A 19,659-nucleotide genomic window follows, 5' to 3' on the forward strand; every position below is an offset into this window, starting at 1 on the left:
TCGTATGGAGCTTCTTTCATCCCTTCGACGTTACTCAGCAACGTGACACCCTTCTACTGGGCTACGTCACTGGTAAAGCGTAAGTCATACGTGTAACGACACTGGAGGGCCTGCAAAGCATCAACCTCTCCAGGAACTGCAACACGCTTGCTTTTTAAAATACTAAATACTTGCACCGGTGGAACCGCTTTTTCATCGGTCAAAGTCAACTTAACAATACGGCTTTTGAAAGTAAGAACGATATATGTTGTATAAAAAAGAAAGCCAACGAACAACTCGAATATATATAGTCTGCTTGTTACACAGATCCAAGGTATCTTCATACTTAGGCAAAATAGTGATCGTACTCCGCCTTTGGCTGTCGGTGAGCGTTTAGCATTCATAGGAGATCTGAGAGGTTTGGTATTTCCCATTTTTTCATAGCGCCCTCTATTTACGGCTGTAGTTAACGCCCAATTGGTCATTGACATTCGAGGGAGCATATCAAGTTATGTTATTAAATATTTTATCTTGGGCAGTACGGTCGATATTTACCCATGAAAATAATATTGCAATTAGAAACCGTAAAAATTGCAGGGACGTAAATTCGGTCCATTTGTAGAGTCATCAGAGCCATTTGGTCTTACCTTAGTGAACTAATGTAACACAGGGTTACAACACCTCCAAACATCTATCAAAATATGAGACGATATACAAACAAAAAATACACACATGGAAAGAACCGTTATGGGAATTGAAAATTGTGAAATGTTAGTATCCGCGACACAGTTAATACCACGACACATGAAGCACTGCCAGGCACTCAGGATGGCAGAATCTTGAAAAAAAGCCCTTCCTTGCAGGAGATTGATAAGGTGCATAAACGTGACATAAGGTACCATTTCCCTATGGGTATATTAACAGTACAAACAGCAAGAGACCTTCATGACCAGCCTCAACCCTGATGACACATTCGCTTAGACGTGGAGAAATCAGCACGACCGTACCACAGGATTAAACTGTACCAAAGGAAGCATGAAGGCCACCTACCCATTTTTAGGTCCACAAATCGGCATCTTTTTTCAGTTCTGTGGGTTGTTTTCTGAATGCAAAAGTCGTCAACAGCAATAAACGTTCATATTCAGTCTGACTACTGGCAAACACCATGAACGGAATGAAAGATCCTCACATTTGACTATGACGAATGAATCCAATCGCTTTATGCAGGTTCTATTCACTTTTCAAAGTAGGTTCATCGACCGCATTGAACCAATTCTTTCCGGTAGGTCTCCTAGTAGCTCCGGAGACAGATTTAGCGTACGAGGGCAGGAGCGATAAACCTGACCCCCCCCCCCCTAGAGCTTTCCATAAAAAATAGCAGAGTATCTCGTTTGGGTAACTGGCACTGTCGTGTCCAAGATGAATGCAACAACCTCATTTTTTCATTGGCGCAGTTCTTGGCATCATGACCGGTCTCCCCACATCTGAAACAGGTTCGACGCTGACCATACTTGACTTCTTTTCATGATACGAAATAGGCTTAAGCGTAGTGGCCAACAACTGTTTTTGGAAGTGGTGTGAGGGGGGGGGGTGCTAAGATGTTTTGTCGTCCAGTTGAGTGGTTTAATGGGATGGGTGTCCCCTCACTTTGGAGACATTTGGTTAAACTAGGGCTTGGATGAAAATTGTGATATAATTGCAACTTATGAAACAAGGTTGAAAATGTTGTCGACTGTATAGAATGTAACTCATATAGATGGTATATGCTTATTACTGTTCTTTGGGATTTCTTAAATATTTTGCCTGCTAAGGGAGAAGAGATTGCTGAAAAACCATGTTTTTCTGAGACGGGGGTGGGGGTGTTAAATTACCGAGAAATGAACATGGTTCCGCCCCTATGTAAACTCTGTATAAATCGCAAATTTTAGTGGGCAAGTTCACAAAAGTTGGCATATATCCGCTCTGAGGAGTTCTCTAAGGGGACATGTGTCCCTTCCATTTTGTGCATTTTTGTTCCTATAAGGGGCTATCTCAGGTTCACTCATGTGTGTAGTATGAAAGTAAATCTTGCCAATGTATGCAACTTTCCGTGTATGTAATATTTTGCAGTCCCCGTTTCGTCCCCGAAATTTGTGAGGGGGAATCTTGCTACTGCCTCAAATTCTTTGCATAATTTCCGATAGTTATTAACGGTATTAAAGATAACCACCTGTAGTAGAGACCGGGGTCTATGATAATTCGAAAAACATACCGTAAGAGTACATCCTTATATCAAATATACAGGCATATTGAGACAATTTCTTCCTTTTTTTCGTTTAATGTATAAAGAAGTCAGCGTTGACATCTAAGCTCTCTACGTGTATATTCTCAGAAAATTGAATTTTTTACTAAAATAATCATGTGTAAACGGTGGAGGTGATATACCTTACGTTATAAATACAGAGGAACGAAGCACTTAATTTTTATTAGCAGCCCACTAGAACAATAAACAATCATTGCGTAATCATCTAGTATATTTTATCATTCGTGTGACATTTTAATTACGTTGGCGTTCAGTTTCCTTTAGTCTAAAGTTTTATTTTTATTTATCACGTTATTTTCCCATTCCTAATGGTGTTCGTCTCTTTTGTGTTAAATATCCACAAGCAAATTAGTTCACTAGTAGTTGGTCTCCCATTTAATGTTTTCTTTATATTAACACGAATATCCGAAATGAATAAACGTTCGATATTTCACAGCAAGTGGACAATTGTCTGTTATTTATTACAGAAACAGCTTACCATGTACAGTACCTAATGTACTCTCCGAATTCAATGTCAGTGTTATATTCACACACAAAAAGTATGGCTAAGTATGAAAATAAATAAACATCACTGGCACAGATGTTGTTTTTTTTAATTGCAAGTTTCACTCTTCTTCTGCTTCTTATCTTTTGTTTTGTTTTTCTATATTTACTAAACTATTCTAGTTCATTTCACTTTTGTAGCTTAAACTTTTTTTCTGTTTTGTATATCCCAGATTTCTTTCGGTATCAAGAGAAGTGACTGTCTTTATATCAAACATTTTGTGATTGCCTTAAAATGCTGCCGTGTGAAGTATTTCAACAGAAAAAGAATCTAACTGCAAAATCAACATGGCGAGCCATTGTAACTATAAGAAAGAGTATGTGTCATAATCTGTAACACATACACGTTATGTAATTATACTATCGTTTCAAAATGTGATGATGACGTATTGAAAATATTACGATTCTGTGATATACACATCCGGTGCAGTATGTACTTTCGCTGTTTAACACTCACTGTTTCGATCGTCTACTACAGAGCACATCATCGCCAATATGGTATAGGAACAAAGGAACATAATCGTAAACATGTTCTATCACAGGATTTCACTGTAATTATGATTATTACCTAATAGCAGTTAAGTAGTTTTTATTTTTACTCGGTTTGTTGTATCAACCCCTAGCCCACAATCAATATCTCTTCCAACGCTCCTACCTCTCACTTCCCATTCCAACCATTCGCCATCACTCCCCACCCCTCACCACCCCTGATGTTTTTGCTAATAAATACTTTGTGTGAGGTTAACAAGGGGCGGAGATGAGGTGCGGGAAGAGGACGTGAGCTCACTGCTATTCTTCCGCTGCTGAATGTAATAATCTCGTCTCCCATTAAACAATTTTCCACCGATTGACATGGTCTCCGAACCCCATTTGTAGATTCAGGGCACCAATGGCACCCACTCGGTCACCAATTTACTATTCATTCGAATGTTCTGGTACCCATTACGACGATTTAAATACTGTCTATATATACCAGCGTAGATACACGAAATCTCTCAATGAATACAAGATGTCGGCGAATTGTGACTTATCGAAACTCTCTATATATATGTTTCTGTTTATGTCAGCAAATGGTGGCTTTCTGTCTTTCGGATTGGTTTGGGAAGAATATGAAAGTTGTGAGTTTGACCGAAATTCATAAATCTCATAATTGTCAATTTCGACGAAAAATCAAATATTGCTATACAAATTTAAGGTATACATGAAGATGAGATAATGTAGTCAGTTGGCCCTTGCAGCATATACGTACTCCTATGTTTACCATAGCAACGGTTGACATGGAAATACATGGAGTGGACAATTTACGGGTACCCGCGGCTCAATCATGGCCATTGAAGAAATGATGGTCGGTGTTCCAATTGCCGGGTGAAGTGGCAAAACGTGTCCGTTGATGCTTCTGAGAAAGTATCAGTGTTAGGTGACTTTGGTGTCTTACAACGTTGTCAAATTTCAGCCAAAACCTGACAGCGTAGATAGGTACTATAACACGTTGTTACGAAGTTTTCTTTTTAATTTGATCTGTACACATATTTTCTAACAAGAGGGCAATATTTTGGGGGTTCTTTCTTCTTTTTTTCCTCAGGTGTGAAGTGCCCAATTAACTCGTTGAGGGTGTTCATTCGTTTTTCACTTGTCTTAGCAGGTGCACAGGTTTTTATTTGCAGAGAGATTAACTGCATTAAAACATTAACAGAAAATTAATCTGGATAATTTAAAATGCGTAAAGACGTTCTTAATTTCAATGGCATTCCTCCTGTGCTATGCTTTGCTGTACAGGTGGATGTAACCGTTGCCTTTCGAGATTCAGATACCGGCTTCCTTAACTTAGCGAGGCATACGATTTTACACAAACATTTATCTGGGGCTGCTTTTTTATGGGGGGGGGGGGGGTCGCTGGTGTGATGGGGATGGGTGTTTTGTTTCGCTGCGAGCTGGTCGTCCTTTGAGTGGTTTTGTGAATGTTAGAGTGGGTGGTAGGGGGTTTGTCACTGCTGGTCGGTGGGCATGTTTGCTTTTTTGGCTCGCTTGACTTGATTTGTATTTGTCAGAGTGGGATGGTTAGATAGTGCCGTTTGGCCGTGACGTTTTGGTTCCTGCAGGGCGGGTCACGTAAAAAGCACAAAATGAGAAGAATACTAAAATGATCTGCGGTATGACATTACAAGTTAAACGTCAGTAGATATTGCGAAGAACGTACAACAAAACAGGTACAACAGTACATCGAATCCCGTGTTTACCAAGTGATTAGATGCGTTATTAAATATTGAAGACCAATCATATTCAGATACTGCTTTCAAAACAGTTATTTGCAAATGTTATTCAGCGATACTACATTGACGTATGTCCATCACCATTTTATCATTTCACTTAATCTATCATCATGCATACTAACTGGTTTAACATACTAAATGGTTTAAGAGCGGTATAACATCAAGGTAAACTACATGCATATTTTGTTTATTCCCCACTAACAGCTGTCGGATTGACTTTTCCAAATCATGAGTCGTCGGTCGATATGATTATTCTCCAACCAATTACGCTTAACCTGTGTAAATAAAAAAAGATGGATATTCAAATTTGCTTGCAGCACTTTCTGTGAATAGAGAAATATGGACACAGAAGGATGTAGTTTGAATATATACAAACTGCCAGTAATGGGGTTACTGTGAAAACTACGTGAGAACAATAGAGAGACAACTCAAGCAAGGCATAAACGAATTATGTCATATAAACCCTCGATAAGTCGAACATATTTCCTTTTGTACTTTTCCACTTTATTCTGATTAAGTGAAAGAGTTACAACCACTTGACAGGAATCCCTGTTTATCATTGGAAAAGTAAAAATTTGACTCTTCTTTCAAGGAGATTATATTGAAGTGTAATATAATTATTGCGGAACATATATAAATACATATATATATATATATATATATATATGTGTGTGTGTGTGTGTGCGTATGCGAATGTGTGTGTGTTACATACCATAGTTACATCGTGTTTGTACATCGGAACAGCACCACGGCTCCTGATGGTTAAGACAATCATAGCTACAGCTACAAAAACCGTTTGCACCACAAGGGATGTGGATCCCACATTGACCTGAGATAAAACAAAGTTGACTCGAAAAGTAAACAAAAACGTATATGTGACTTCCTTTTGCATGAAAGGGTGACAGGGACTAGTATGAATCAGCGCAAAATAGAACTCATGGTTTCTTTACATCTCTCTAGAGAAGTGGCAGTTTTTCTTTATTTCGTTGCAGATTTGTCTTTCTCAGGATTCTTTAGGACTGCTTTCTTCAAAGCATTCCTCTTTTGTTTCTGCAACATTTCTGTCACTAGAATTACTGGTACATCCTTTTTCTTCTTGTACACTCACAAACCCATTAATTGGTAAACCTATGAAAGGCGCCAACATTTCGTTTAACCAAATGAACAATATTTGCGAGTAGTAGTTACGTCCCAGTCGAATTTATTCATATTTGTTGATATATCGTCCTTATTAATAAAGCTCACAAGTCAAAGGAATACAACTTTTCCATAATGTTTGTAAACCATGCGTATTGTAATAAGATTGTAACTTCAAGCAAATTAATATTTCACTGAGTAATTCCAACGGATCATTGATTAAAGAAACAACTGTTAAGCATGCATTTACCTTCCGCAGTTGAGAGCAACATTGCTACGGCCACGAGGATGGCTAGAACAACCTGCTAAGAAATGTAATAACAACAACTTACATGATGAAGATTAAACGTGGAGCTTTAGAATTAGATACATATAAAGACGATGTTATACATTTTATGCAAAGTCAATATTTTGCATCCATGGCGTAACATTTTATCGTAACATGTAGTATACTTGTCTTAAATCTGACTTGTATGTTCTGTACAATATCATTCTTATATTTTAAATCGTAAGCACGATATTACTTATTCCATATTATCTGATAAGCCGATCAATTACTACATTTTACTTGATCGGTCTTTTCTTTACAAAATTCATTTGAGTAAAAAACATTAACAAGTACATAGATAACGTTCAATTAGTGAGGGAAAAAACAATGTCTATATATGTTTAATCAGTCGATTTTTGTAATGACGTTATTGCCGTATAAAGGTTAAATTTAATGTTGTGATGTCCTGGACCATGCTTTCAGCACATGTCTAACTTCTATGCAACGTTAATGCCGTGAGAAATGACCTTTTCAAAAGTAGATAATCATCAATAAAAGTAGATGGAATCTAGCAGAAACATTGTCACATCGGTTCATCAAATGCAAACAAACAACACTGAATAGGATAACATATATATACATTTAAATTACATGTTTCTATTGCTTTACAGATTAGCAAAGAGTGAATGTTGTTAAATGCCATCCACTGGTTCTCTGCATACCAATAATTCTAGGGCGAGAGAGACAGTGTTGAATATGCAGAACGATCTGAATTTATTTGACGTGTGGCGGGTTTTTCATCCAAATGAAAAGAGGTATACCTGGCGGCAAAAACATCCAATTAAACAGAGCCGCATATATTTTTTCCTTGATTTCATCCGGATTACTTAACACTGTGTCAAAGTCATTAATAATAGCAGGCTATAGGACTGATAATTCATTAATCAGCACAGTGTTTAATTTAAATAAATAAGGTCACAAAATGGAGAGGATTGTGGAAATTTAATAACTCTTTACTGAAAGAAGACTGCTGCTATTTTACGATTGTTAATGACACAATCGCCATTATTGACGAATATGCATGGTTTCCTTATGTTCGAGAAAATATTAAATATCAATATTGGTGATTTAAATCGTAAGCCCCAGTCTATTCGTGAGACTCAAAGGATGTATGGTAAGGACCCGTGTGGAATGGCCTGAAGAAGCAGAGAAACCAACGTTTTTTCTCCATTTAGAAAAAAGGAACAATGTTGTTAAACACATTTGGCACTTAAAAAAATGTTAATAATCAGGATATTTATGATCACGATCAAATACAGAGAGAAATTTTTAATTGTATCAACTTTTATATAGTTCCCAGGATGCTCATATATAAGTAATGGAGATGTACAAGGGAAGTTTGGTCAAAGCATTATAAAATTAGCAGTAAATGAGTCTATTAGCCTTGAAGGTATTTTGACTTATGAAAAAGTTACTTGTGGTTTGAGAAATTTGAAGAGCAGCAAATCTCCTGACTCTGATGGTTTTACTATTGAGTTTTTAAAGTTTTTCTGGAATGATCTTGGTCATTTTTTGTTACGGTCATTAAATTTCGGCTATGAAAATTCGTTATTGGTTACACAAAGGCAAGATGTTATCATCCTAATTCCAAAGGGTGATAAACCTCGTTTCTGTTTGAAGAATTGGAGACCAATTTCACTGCTTATTGTGTCTTATAAAATTGCATCTTCCTGCATTGCAAATCGTATGAAGGCAGTTCTTCCTAATATTATTTCTTTGAATCAAAGGGGATTCCTCAAAGGTCGGTATATTGGTGATAGCATTCGTACAGTGTATGACATTAATAATAGTCTCGAAGAAGACCAAACACCAGGGATTTTATTTGGGATTGATATTGAAAAGACTTTTGATAGTATTTCGATTAGGTTTATTAGAAATGCACTCCGCCTTTTTAAGTTCGGTCCTTCCATTATCCAGTGGTTTGGTACTTTTTATAGTGATGTGTTTTCCTCTGTTCTTGTAAGTGGCTTTTTATATGAAAAAAATATATATATTGATCGTGGTTGCAGACAAGGATACACTTTGTCTCCATATCTTTTTATTTCAAGTGTAAATTTATTGAGAATTCTTATTAATTATGGTAATTCTATTTCGGTATTGATATTGGAGGAGGCTGTTCTAAAATAGTACAGCATGCTGACGATACAACCTTTTTCATGCACGGGGATGAAATATCTTTTAATAGTATAGTGATACAGCTTGATTATTTTGGTTCTTTGCCTTGGCTAAATTTGAACCCTAGTAAATATTTTCTTGTAGGGTTGGGGAGTTTCAAAGGGTCTTCGTTTCCATTTAATAGAAATAATAATATTTGTTGGAACAAGGGTGATGATTTTACACTATTGGGGATTGTGTTTAAACAAGTAATTAATATTTTAAAGATGTGGGAGAAATGTAACCTTTCAGTGCTGGGTCGCATTACCATTTTTAAATCTTTATTATTGCGTTGTTTTAGTTACTATATTATGACGCTTCCATTACCCAGTCCGGAAAATATTGAAAGAGTACACTCCATGTTTTTTTTTTTTACGTTTTGTGTGGAAAAATAAACCAGACCGTATTAGTCGAAGACAATTAATACAAGGATACCCTGATGGGGGATTGAAAATGGTAGATTTTTGTAAACAATGTACTGCACTTAAGATCTCTACGTTTTGTCGTTTGTTGAAGGGGATGCTTCTGTATTTTACATAGGTACACTATAAGTATTGACTCTTTCTTTGATAATTGGGACTTTTATGTGAAGTTAGTGAGTTTAAATATCTGTAATCCGTTTTGAAAAAAAACCTTTTTGAAACTACACATAATTTACTTCATGATGTTTTCTCTACTATTTACGATGATACTACTATATTAACATTGCCAATTTGGAATAACAGTTTATTTAAAGTTGGAAATAGCCCAGTATATTACAAGCGTTGGTATGACAAGGGTATACGCTTTATTGGCGATTTGATTAGTATTGGTACTTTTTTTCCTTTTGATAATTTTACTCAGAAGTTTAATATATCAACCACTTTTTTGGAGAATAATGGTATTATTAGCTCTATTAAGGAACAATGGAAGGATTTATCAAATGATACAATTTTAAGGGTTACTTTTCCTAATAATAGTTATATTAATACTCTGCATACAAGCGGTTCTTTTTGTTCTAAAGCACTTTACAATAGATTGCTGGAGTTTTCAATATAGGTTTCGATATAGACTGTTGCATAGGATTATTCCAAGTAACAAGTATTTGCATTTAATAAAAGTTACTACTTCTGATAATTGTGATTTTTTTTCATGAATATTGAAACCATTGAACATATATTTTATGATTGTGCTAAAATCGGCTAAGATTTGGAATAATTTACAAATAATACTTAATAATGCCAGTGTGAATACGATAATGAAAGATATATCCAAAGTGTTATTTGGTGCAAAGTTTGCTCGTAAATTAAATTAATCAAAAGTTACATTTTGAATTGCAAATTACAAAAGATAATCCCAAGGCAAAATAAATTACTTCTGTATTTAAAAGAATATTTTAATTAGAAATATGAAAGGTGCAGAGTGGGAAAAATACTGGCTTCCTTGGCATAATTTTCTTCAATTACACCTTGTATTATAAATATTTTGTCGTGCCTATTCTAATTTAATTTATCGTCTTTCATTCACAACGTATTTTACGATGACACATATGTTTACTTTTTGTGCATTATGCAAGAGAACAAAAAATATTAAAAAAATAATGAAAAATAGGAACTTTAACTTTGAGCCTGTACGAAGGAGCCGACGAGACCACCACTGTAGCATTGAAGAAGTTCCGAAAGATTTAGCATATTTTAGAACTGAACATCTTGACAATAGGAATAGTTACAGAGATATCTCTAGTAGTGAAATTGGTTACTCCAGTTATAACATACCAAGGCTTAGTTCCCCTCCCCCTTAAAGTTATTAAAGAACGTTTTGCTCATAACGGCGAAATTCAAAGGAAAAAAATCCTCATTATCTCAAAATCTTTGTCATAGCATAATTGTAACACATCCTTCTAACGATTTCAAAGGTTCCAACGATTATGCTAATTCTTAACCTCCTCGGACAAAATACTCAGGCCTAACGAACATTTTTCATGGAAACAGCATGTCAATGGTTCACCTAAATCATTTCTAAGTTCATTTATAGAGTGCACTTCAACTACACACCTACAACTCATGCGAACCGTTCATTTACTGTAAATATCAATTTATCACTTATAACACCAAAAAGAGGAAAATCCTTACTTACCGTGAGAGTTTTGTGTTCCATTTCTTCCGAGATGTTTGGTAACTCGACTTCAAATTCGAATGTTTCTGTGAGCCTTTGGTGATTCGATCGCCCCTTTTAATAACCTCACTGACAGTAAACGCTATATTTATAGCTTTCAAATTGATTGGAATTTTGACGAGGCAAAGGTACGGCGGCGCATGTGTGATAACTCGGCCAATCACGTCAGGGTATTTGGTGATTCGATCGCCCCATTTTATAACCTCACTGGTAGTACACGCTACATTAATGGCTTTCAAACTGATTGGAATTTTGACGAGGCAAATTTACGGCGGCGCATGCGTGAACATTCGGCCAATCACGTCAGGGTATTTCTTCATAGGGAACATTCATCGTATCACGAAGTTACTTTATTAATCTGAAAGGACTTCTGCCAATCATGGCACAGAGATAATTTGAAATTTGGTAACATTTTGTGAATACAATTGAAAACCACCGTTATTAGTCAGAGTTATACATTTTAAATGTCGATAAATATTTTGAAGAAATTATAAAACACAAAGGGTCATCAATGAAATCAACTGGCACGTGCTATCAAACAAAAGTAATAACATATCAGGTCTTTTGTTTAACTAACGGGTTCTGCTACCTACCTTGATGCGAAGAGAAACCTCGTCTAACAGGCGATCATAGCAGTTACTGGTTGCGAGAAATATTGTGATCATATGGAAACGTTGACATTCCGTAAAATATTAAGATCTTTCCATAAATATGTTGCTCACGTCCAACAAACTGATGGATTAATCATGCAGTTAAGTTGGAGCAAATTGCGACAACTTAATGATAATTTCACATTAAATAACTGATTAATTCCTCATTAATCTGCAGAATGATTTTTTTAACAATTTTCATTACAGAACAATTCAAGAACTACTAACATAAGTAATTAAGTAAACAATTCTTAATTTTCAATGGCACCTTGACGTTTCCGTATAACAGAGCTATAATAGCCAACGTATGTGCTTTTTACGTGACCCGCCCTGCGGGATCCAAAACGTCACGGCCAAACGGCACTACCCAACCATCCCATTCTGACAACCAAACCTAAAGTCAAGCGAGTCAAAAATGTAAATACGCCTACCGACCTGCAGAGACAAACCCCTAACCAACCCACTCAAACATTCAAAAAACACAAAAGGACGACCAGCACGCAGCAAAACGAAACACCCCTCCCCAGTACACCAGCGTCCAAAAAAGGCAGCCCCAGATAAACGGCGAAAATCGCCTTCAACCTGAAGGCGAATGTCACACTTCAACGCCTTCAGGACTGCCTGCCAACTAGCAAATTTTCCCATAAAAACTATATCGCATCAATTCCTCCAAATAGCCAACGTATGTATATCATCACTTTGTATAGGTGACATGACGAAAAATATATTCGATGCCTATGCGCACGTAGCCAGAACTTCCTTGCGTCTAGTTAAAAAGCCGGGTTAAGACGAATCACTTGGCTGACAATTGAAGATATGTTTACGTCGAAGAGTTTGATTTAACAGTATTGATAGCATTGTTTCATCTAAAGACCATCATCTTCTTAGAGGTACAGGGCAGAGCTGCGTCTAGTTAAAAAGCCGGGTTAAGACGAATCACTTGGCTGACAATTGAAGATATGTTTACGTCGAAGAGTTTGATTTAACAGTATTGATATCATTGTTTCATCTAAAGACCATCATCTTCTTAGAAGTACAGGGCAGAGCTGGAACGTGTTCGGAAGTTAGCTGAACGCTGTATTGGTTCAAGTCTTCCGTCACTCTCAACTATATACGAAGAGAGTCTGTTAAAGAAACCAAAAAATATAAAAGAAGATCACACACACCCTGTTCATAGTCATATCATTTTCAACAGATCCGGGATACGATTACAGGTGCCCAATACAAAAACGTCCAGGTTCCGTAATTCTTTCTTACCTGAGGCAACACACTTATTTAACTCACGTGTAAAGCGATCTGGCCACAGTGTGTGATCTATCACTTGCAGCCCTCTGTGCTGCCCCTGTTACTGTTCTGCTTCCGCTTATTTAGTTTTATTCTCGTAGCTGTTCACTTATAGTTTACTTATTGTATGTTTATGTTTGTATTCACTATTTTTTTATGTTTACTGTCGACGGGAAATAATTTCCGTTTTCTGTTTTTCTGAAATGGACAATAAATAAATTTTCTATCTTTCTAACTATAATAATTAAAACATGAAGGTGAAACATTCTGAATTCAGGTATTTGTACTCATAAATCCGGACAATAGTATTACTATAAAGGTCAGAAATACCCATCCCACCCCCCCTCCCCCACCTAAAGAGCTAAAACAAATATTAGAAGTGGTTAGTTATTATTAGTTATTATTATTAGTTATTATCCCTTGGCTCCGCGCATATCATAGTAAAGCAAAATGTATTGTTGATCTATTTATACATACGTTACTTGTGTGGTACTAATGCTCTGATTTCTCGATTTGTATCACAAACGTTAATGGCCACTGATAGTGCTACAATCACGTAAGCTTTATTCGTGTAAATGAACCAGGGCCTCACTCAACATGTTTGCACCATGGGGCTAAGATGTAATGTCGCCATGTGAAGGGCTTAATGGCGAGGGTGGTCCATCTCCCATTTATAGTAGTTACTGTGTTCTCTATGTGTATCGGGTGAAACGGCTGTCAATAAATATGTCAGTGTGATAACGATTGATATTATAAACTGAAAGAAAAGGCTGTTCATTTTGACAAAAGTGTTTAACTTGAATGACGACTTTAATAAAAAAATAAAAAAACATTTTTTGAAGGATAAAGACAAAATAATATTACAGTACGATAAACTATGGTAGACTAAGAGTGTTGTAAAGCAAAATAAGAATATTCCTAGTGAGCCGGTAGCGAAGGCTTATTAGCGAAGGCTGATTAGATGAGCAAAAATAAATAGTACATGGAGCCGCCTTAGAAGCAGTAAAATAATTCAAAAGTTTTTGGAAAAGACAATAATTTCGGCCGGTATTGGAAGAGCATTACCATCATAAATGACACGTTCGCTAGCAAGGTCACCTTTAGTATTGAAGCAAAACAGGAATATTAAGAGAATATATTGTAAGCTGAGGAGAATTACCTTCAAACTATCCATATGTGCACAGGCATGGATAATTTTACTACCAGTATTTTAACTGGAACGATGCACGTGTCACTACACCATTACTCTAAATAATGCTGATACCTATGGGAAGACTGCCAGTATGTTCGTCACCATAGCAAACTCGTGCGGAAATCACAGAGTTCAGTTACCTTCCATAAATAGCCACAGTTGTTCTCACTCAAAGATAGGCGAGGGCTATTGTTGCAGTTATTGAATAGAAATTTGAGAAATTCTGTGAAAACTTTAAGAATTATGTTTTGTTTATATATTGATAGTGTACTGTAAGTTATTACGGACTATGACATGCATTGTCTTGAGATCCATGCACACCGCACGGTTACCACAGGAAGCAGGATTATGATACAAAAAAAAAAGCTTATCAATTCATCCAATACATATAATTTTGTGCTGATATCAAACATAGCTATGATGAACTTAACAGTTTAACCATAATCTATTTGAATCTCTCGTCGGCAAATCCACATCACAATGTGGATAATAGAAGCAAAGTACTTCACAATCTCTGCTTTTCAAACTTCTTTCACTTAATCTCCGGATCACAAAATGATACATTTGGCAGAAAAATGTTTCCACTGATAAAATGACACGTCAATATTCAAGTTTAATAAATTACTTCTCCATATATATTAAGATACCCTAATTCAGTCACATTAATACATGATTCATTCATTCCTCCGCCATACCAATAAAAATAGGTTGTAATAACGCAGACATAATTTTCATGGGATGAGAGCAGTAGCTTTTCTAGTTCATGACGTAATAATCACTATTTATTAAGTGCGTAACTTGACTATTGATCTACGGATGCGTCGTTGTATATTTGTCTCCTTAAAATCCATTATGCATGATATCATCGAGTATATGTTATATAAAATGGAAATAAAGTCAAAAGGCAGTAGAATTCGCAAGTTTCAAAGCGAGTACACTACAAAATACCGAAAATATGGCGACCAAACCTCTTTCGGTAAATCTTCTCTATGTGATAAAAATAGTTAATATCAATTTACATTCATTGAACGCTTGTTATTGACAGGCCTTACCCTTCGTACAAAACGACTAGATAAAAATGAAGTTATTGCCGAAACGAGACTACATATTAGTGCTTTTTACGTGACCCGTCATACGGGATACAAAACGTCACGGCCAAACGGCACTACCAAACCATCCCATTCTTACAAACGAACCTCAGGTCAAGCGAGCCAAAAAAAGTACATACGCTCACCGACCTGCAGAGACAAAACGCCCAACCCCCCACTGAAATATTAAAAAACTACAAAAGGACGACCAGCACGCAGCGAAACAAAACACCCTTCCCCAGCACACCACCGTCCAAAAAAGGCAGCCCTAGATAAACGGCGAAAATCGCCTTCGACCTGAAGGCGAATGTCAGACTTCACCGCCTCCAGGACTGCCTGCCAACTGGCAAATTTGCCCCTAAAAACAACATCACATCTATTCCTCCAAATAAGTTTTTTTACAACAGAACAAACATAAATAATACGCTGCAACACAGCAACGGAACAAACTGGAGGATCTAATCCATACAAAACAAAACCCTGTCCTACCGACCAGCAACGGTCTCCCGTTAAACGGTCGGTCCAGGACTGAAACCACTCCCACAAGTTCAAAACAAAGGGGCAATGCCAAAAAACATGGGCAGTACTCTCTAAGCTGTCACAGCCGGTCCTCGGGCACAGTCCATCACCCAATCGCCAGTGATACCTTTTCAGATTGGTCACCAAGGCACCGTGTGCAATTCTCCATGCAAGGTCACGGAGCCTGCAACCATTCAGCCTTGAATGCACCGAACGCCATACTTCGACAGGATGACGTCCCTGTACAAAAATTGCATTCAAGGCCGTATCCCGCAACGAACTGTGAACGAGGGCCGGCTGTGACAGGTCAACAGGGGGCAACTCAATCAGAGCGGAGCAAATGACACGCACCACCCTGTTTGGAGTACTACTATGCGGTGCTCTGTTGCTAAACAGCGCCGGGACCCATCGACGCAGGTGCAAACCGCCCCAAAAACGTACAAAATATGAACAAGGCAACCCTGGGTCAGTTACCGCTACAAACAACTGCTTAAATAACAAACAAGTTAACTTACTTCCCAGATGAACCACCCCTAACCCACCCTTCTCCAGTTTTTGGTACATTACCGCCCTCTTGACAAGCTCTGTACCACCCGACCAAATAAATGAAAATATCGCTCTCTCCAACCGCACCAGGACGCGACGCGGAATTGGATACACCGCGCCCGGGTACCACAAGATGGGCGAAACAAAACGATTAACTACGGTGACTTTCCCTAGGATCGAAAGCCAGCGGGTGCCAAAGGTTTCGAGCCTGCTCTCAAATACCTCAGCCCTCTCGCTCCAGGTGACATCACCAGGTGCATCGTAGCCGAACCATATACCATTAATTTTGATATTCTGATCCGACCACGACGCACCGAATGGTAAGTCTCTGTATCTCCAGCTACCAAGACGAAGGCCCTTTGTCTTTTCTGGATTCAACTTCGCCCCGGTAGCTCTCTCAAAAATAGATAAATCCTGCGAGAGTGCGCGAAAGGAGCCCAGACTCGAAACAACACATGTCACGTCATCTGCATATTGAGCGCATTTCACTTTGGCACCCCCTGGCACAACGAATGGAACAAGTCTGGAGTCCCTTTCCAAAAGACGAGAGAGGGACTCGCTAAACAAAACATAAAGTAATGGAGACAGAGGGCACCCCTGGCGCACCCCCCTCTCTACGTTAAAAACCTCCGAACAAAACCCATTTACGATAACGGAACTGAAACTTTCTTCATACAAAACAGAAATCCAATTACGAAAATTTGGGTGCAACTGAAACGTCTCCAATACATTCATTAAAAAACCGCGATCCACCATGTCAAAGGCCTTCTGCTGGTCCAGAGACACCAATGCACATGGCAGATCACGCTCAATAACAAAGTCGGTCAAGTCGCGCATCAACCACAAGTTCTGCTGGATGCAATGACCCTTCACTGCACAAGTCTGGAGATCACCCACAAGATGCGGCATAGCCAGTGCAAGGCGGTTGCACAAAGCCTTAGCCAGCAACTTGTAGTCCACATTTAACAAGGTGATCGGACGCTTGTTACGGGGATCCAAGGGGTCCCCAGACTTGGGCAGCAAAGTAATCATGCCCAGACGTTGACTTTGGTTTAACAGTCCGTTTTGGAAGGCGTCCTCGAAGACGGCTCTGATGTCGGGTCCTATTATTGCCCAGAAGGTTCGGTAGAACTCCCTCGGAAGCCCGTCCGAACCCGGGGACTTGCCATTCTTCATCTTCGAAAGCGCCTTCCAAAGCTCAACAGTGGTTATTTCGCCCCCCAAAATATCATTGACATCGTGGGGAACGGTTTTTGAGATTCCCCTCAATAAATCAGCCTGTGCCGACAAGTCGACATTGCCACGCGTAAACAAACTCGAATAGTACTCTTTATATACGCGGACAATGCCGTGAGGGTCACTAACCACGGTCCCATCAGTAGCGCGTACAGACGGGACGCGTCTGTCACCTGCCGATGAGCTAACGGACTGGTAAAACCTCAGTGAAGGGCGCTCCTCGGCTTCCACCGCTTCGACACGGGCCCTGACGCGGGCACCGTGGTACTTTTCATCGAGATAAGTCTGCAAAGCGATGACTGCCGAAGGGTCGCCAAACTTCACCTCCGCGCACAGCTTCGAGAATTTTTCTCTTCGACGCCGTGCGCGGGTCACGCAATACTGAATTGCGTAGCGTTTGATGCGCAACTTGACCTCATCCCACCATTGGGATGTAGAAGCAAAGGCCGGCTTCAATGTTTGCCATCCTTTGTACCTGGTCTCGAAACCCTGGCGGAACTCTGCCTCGCCAAGAATCCGACAGTTAAGCTTCCATAGGCCCCGCCCGATGGGGAAAATAGAAGGCAAAACAAAACGTGCTACTACAGTGTCATGGTCAGAGAGCGGACAGCTGAGCGTCTCGCAACCCGAAAATGTAAAACTTACGGGCGCATACACTCGATCTATCCTGGAGGCATCTTCTCCGTTAGGCCTCACCCACGTATACCCCGTACTACACGGGTGCATATGCCTCCAGACATCGGCTAATAGGTGTGCCGAAGTGAATCTGTCCAATTCTGTGATCCCAGCGTCGGGACTTGCAGACACAGAAGTTCCGAGTCTGTCAAGACCCGAGTCTGGGACACAGTTAAAGTCTCCGACCATGACACACGGCGCACTACCAGGAACAAAGGAAGGCAGCGTGTTAAAAAAATCTCGTCTAGCAGAAGGCCGATTGGGAGCATACACATTGCAAATGGCGATGTTACCCTGTGGATACTTGAATAGAATGCAAACCAATCGGCCCTCGTGATCCGTCTCCACCCTAGTGGCACAACCCGCCTGACGAGCTGACAGAAGGATGACAGTGCCACAGGATGAAGACGAACCAAACGAAGCATGCAGCTCACCACCCCACTCATAAGCCCATAGAGGGACATCTTCTTCCAAAATATGTGTTTCTTGCAGGCAAACGCAGTCGACCTCCATTGATTTACAATATTGGAAAATGCGACCGCGCTTGCGATGATCCCTCATGCCATTCACGTTCAAAGTGGCAACTGAAAGTGTATGGGCCATGAGAGGGCAGTGGGGCAAAACTACGAAGACGACGATTCCGTAAGCTTCAAGCGCGCCCTTGACGACATATCGTCGTCCGAGTCGTCACTTGAAGCCGACCTTTTAAGAGAGGGTTCCCCCATTTCGTCGTACCAGCTCGTCCCAGTGGCACGTTTCGGCTCGCTGATCACCGATTCACCGGAGTCGCTGTCAGACAGAACCTCCGGAGAATCGATGACCACCGATTCTCCGTCAGACAAAGCCTCCGGATCTGGCGATACCGGCGGCGGACTGGGGACGGAACTGGACGAGTTGATGGGGGAAGCTGGTGGAGACTTTCTCGGTGCGGGCACGGGGTTGGGGTCTGCAACGACGGGGGTGGGTGAACCAGGTGCAGGGGAGGGTAAAATCCCACCAGATTCCCCCTCCTCTCGTGAAGTAGTAGGTGCGTCGGAACTTGACTTACCCCCACTCTTAGTCCTAGAGACATAAGAGGAGGGACAAGCTCGAAAGACATGTCCCTCCTTCCCACATAGTGAGCACACAACCTCGTTTGGGCAAGCGGTGCTATCATGCCCAAGACGAAGGCAGCGCCCACATTTCTTGTTTGGGCAGCCCTTGGCTTCGTGCCCGGTCTCCCCACACCTGAAGCAGGTACGGGGCTGACCGGGATACCGCACGTGGGCTTTATGCCCTGCTATAAACAGGAAGGAGGGAATGTCCTGTTTCAGGTCGATCCGAACCTGTCGGTGCCCGTTCAACACCCCAGGGGCTTGTGCATAGGAGCACATTTTGGCAGCCTTGACAGCCCCGAACCGACCCAAAACCGTTACGACAAGTTCCTGCCGCACCTCTAGTCCTACGTGGATGATAGTTACCCATACGGATCGCTCGTATGGAGTAACTGTCATCCCCTCGACGTTACTCAGCAACGTGACACCTTTCTGACGGGCCACGTCACTGGTAAAACGTAAATCGTACGTATTACGACCCTGGAGAGCTTGCAAAGCATCAACCTCT

At 39.8% G+C, this 19,659-nt stretch overlaps 1 long non-coding RNA gene across 1 annotated transcript; it reads right to left on the reverse strand.

Moving 5' to 3' along the window:
- Positions 1 to 5,103: 5,103 nt before the first annotated feature.
- Positions 5,104 to 10,980, reverse strand: LOC139969500 (uncharacterized). The gene is made up of 4 exons (XR_011793733.1): positions 10,829 to 10,980; positions 6,482 to 6,533; positions 5,807 to 5,923; positions 5,104 to 5,369 (listed from the first exon to the last, which is right to left on the reverse strand). It is a non-coding gene; the product is annotated as an uncharacterized lncRNA (long non-coding RNA).
- Positions 10,981 to 19,659: the final 8,679 nt, after the last annotated feature.

Source organism: Apostichopus japonicus, chromosome 7 (genome assembly GCF_037975245.1).
Source record: "Apostichopus japonicus isolate 1M-3 chromosome 7, ASM3797524v1, whole genome shotgun sequence".
In the NCBI taxonomy this organism is placed as follows: domain Eukaryota; kingdom Metazoa; phylum Echinodermata; class Holothuroidea; order Aspidochirotida; family Stichopodidae; genus Apostichopus; species Apostichopus japonicus.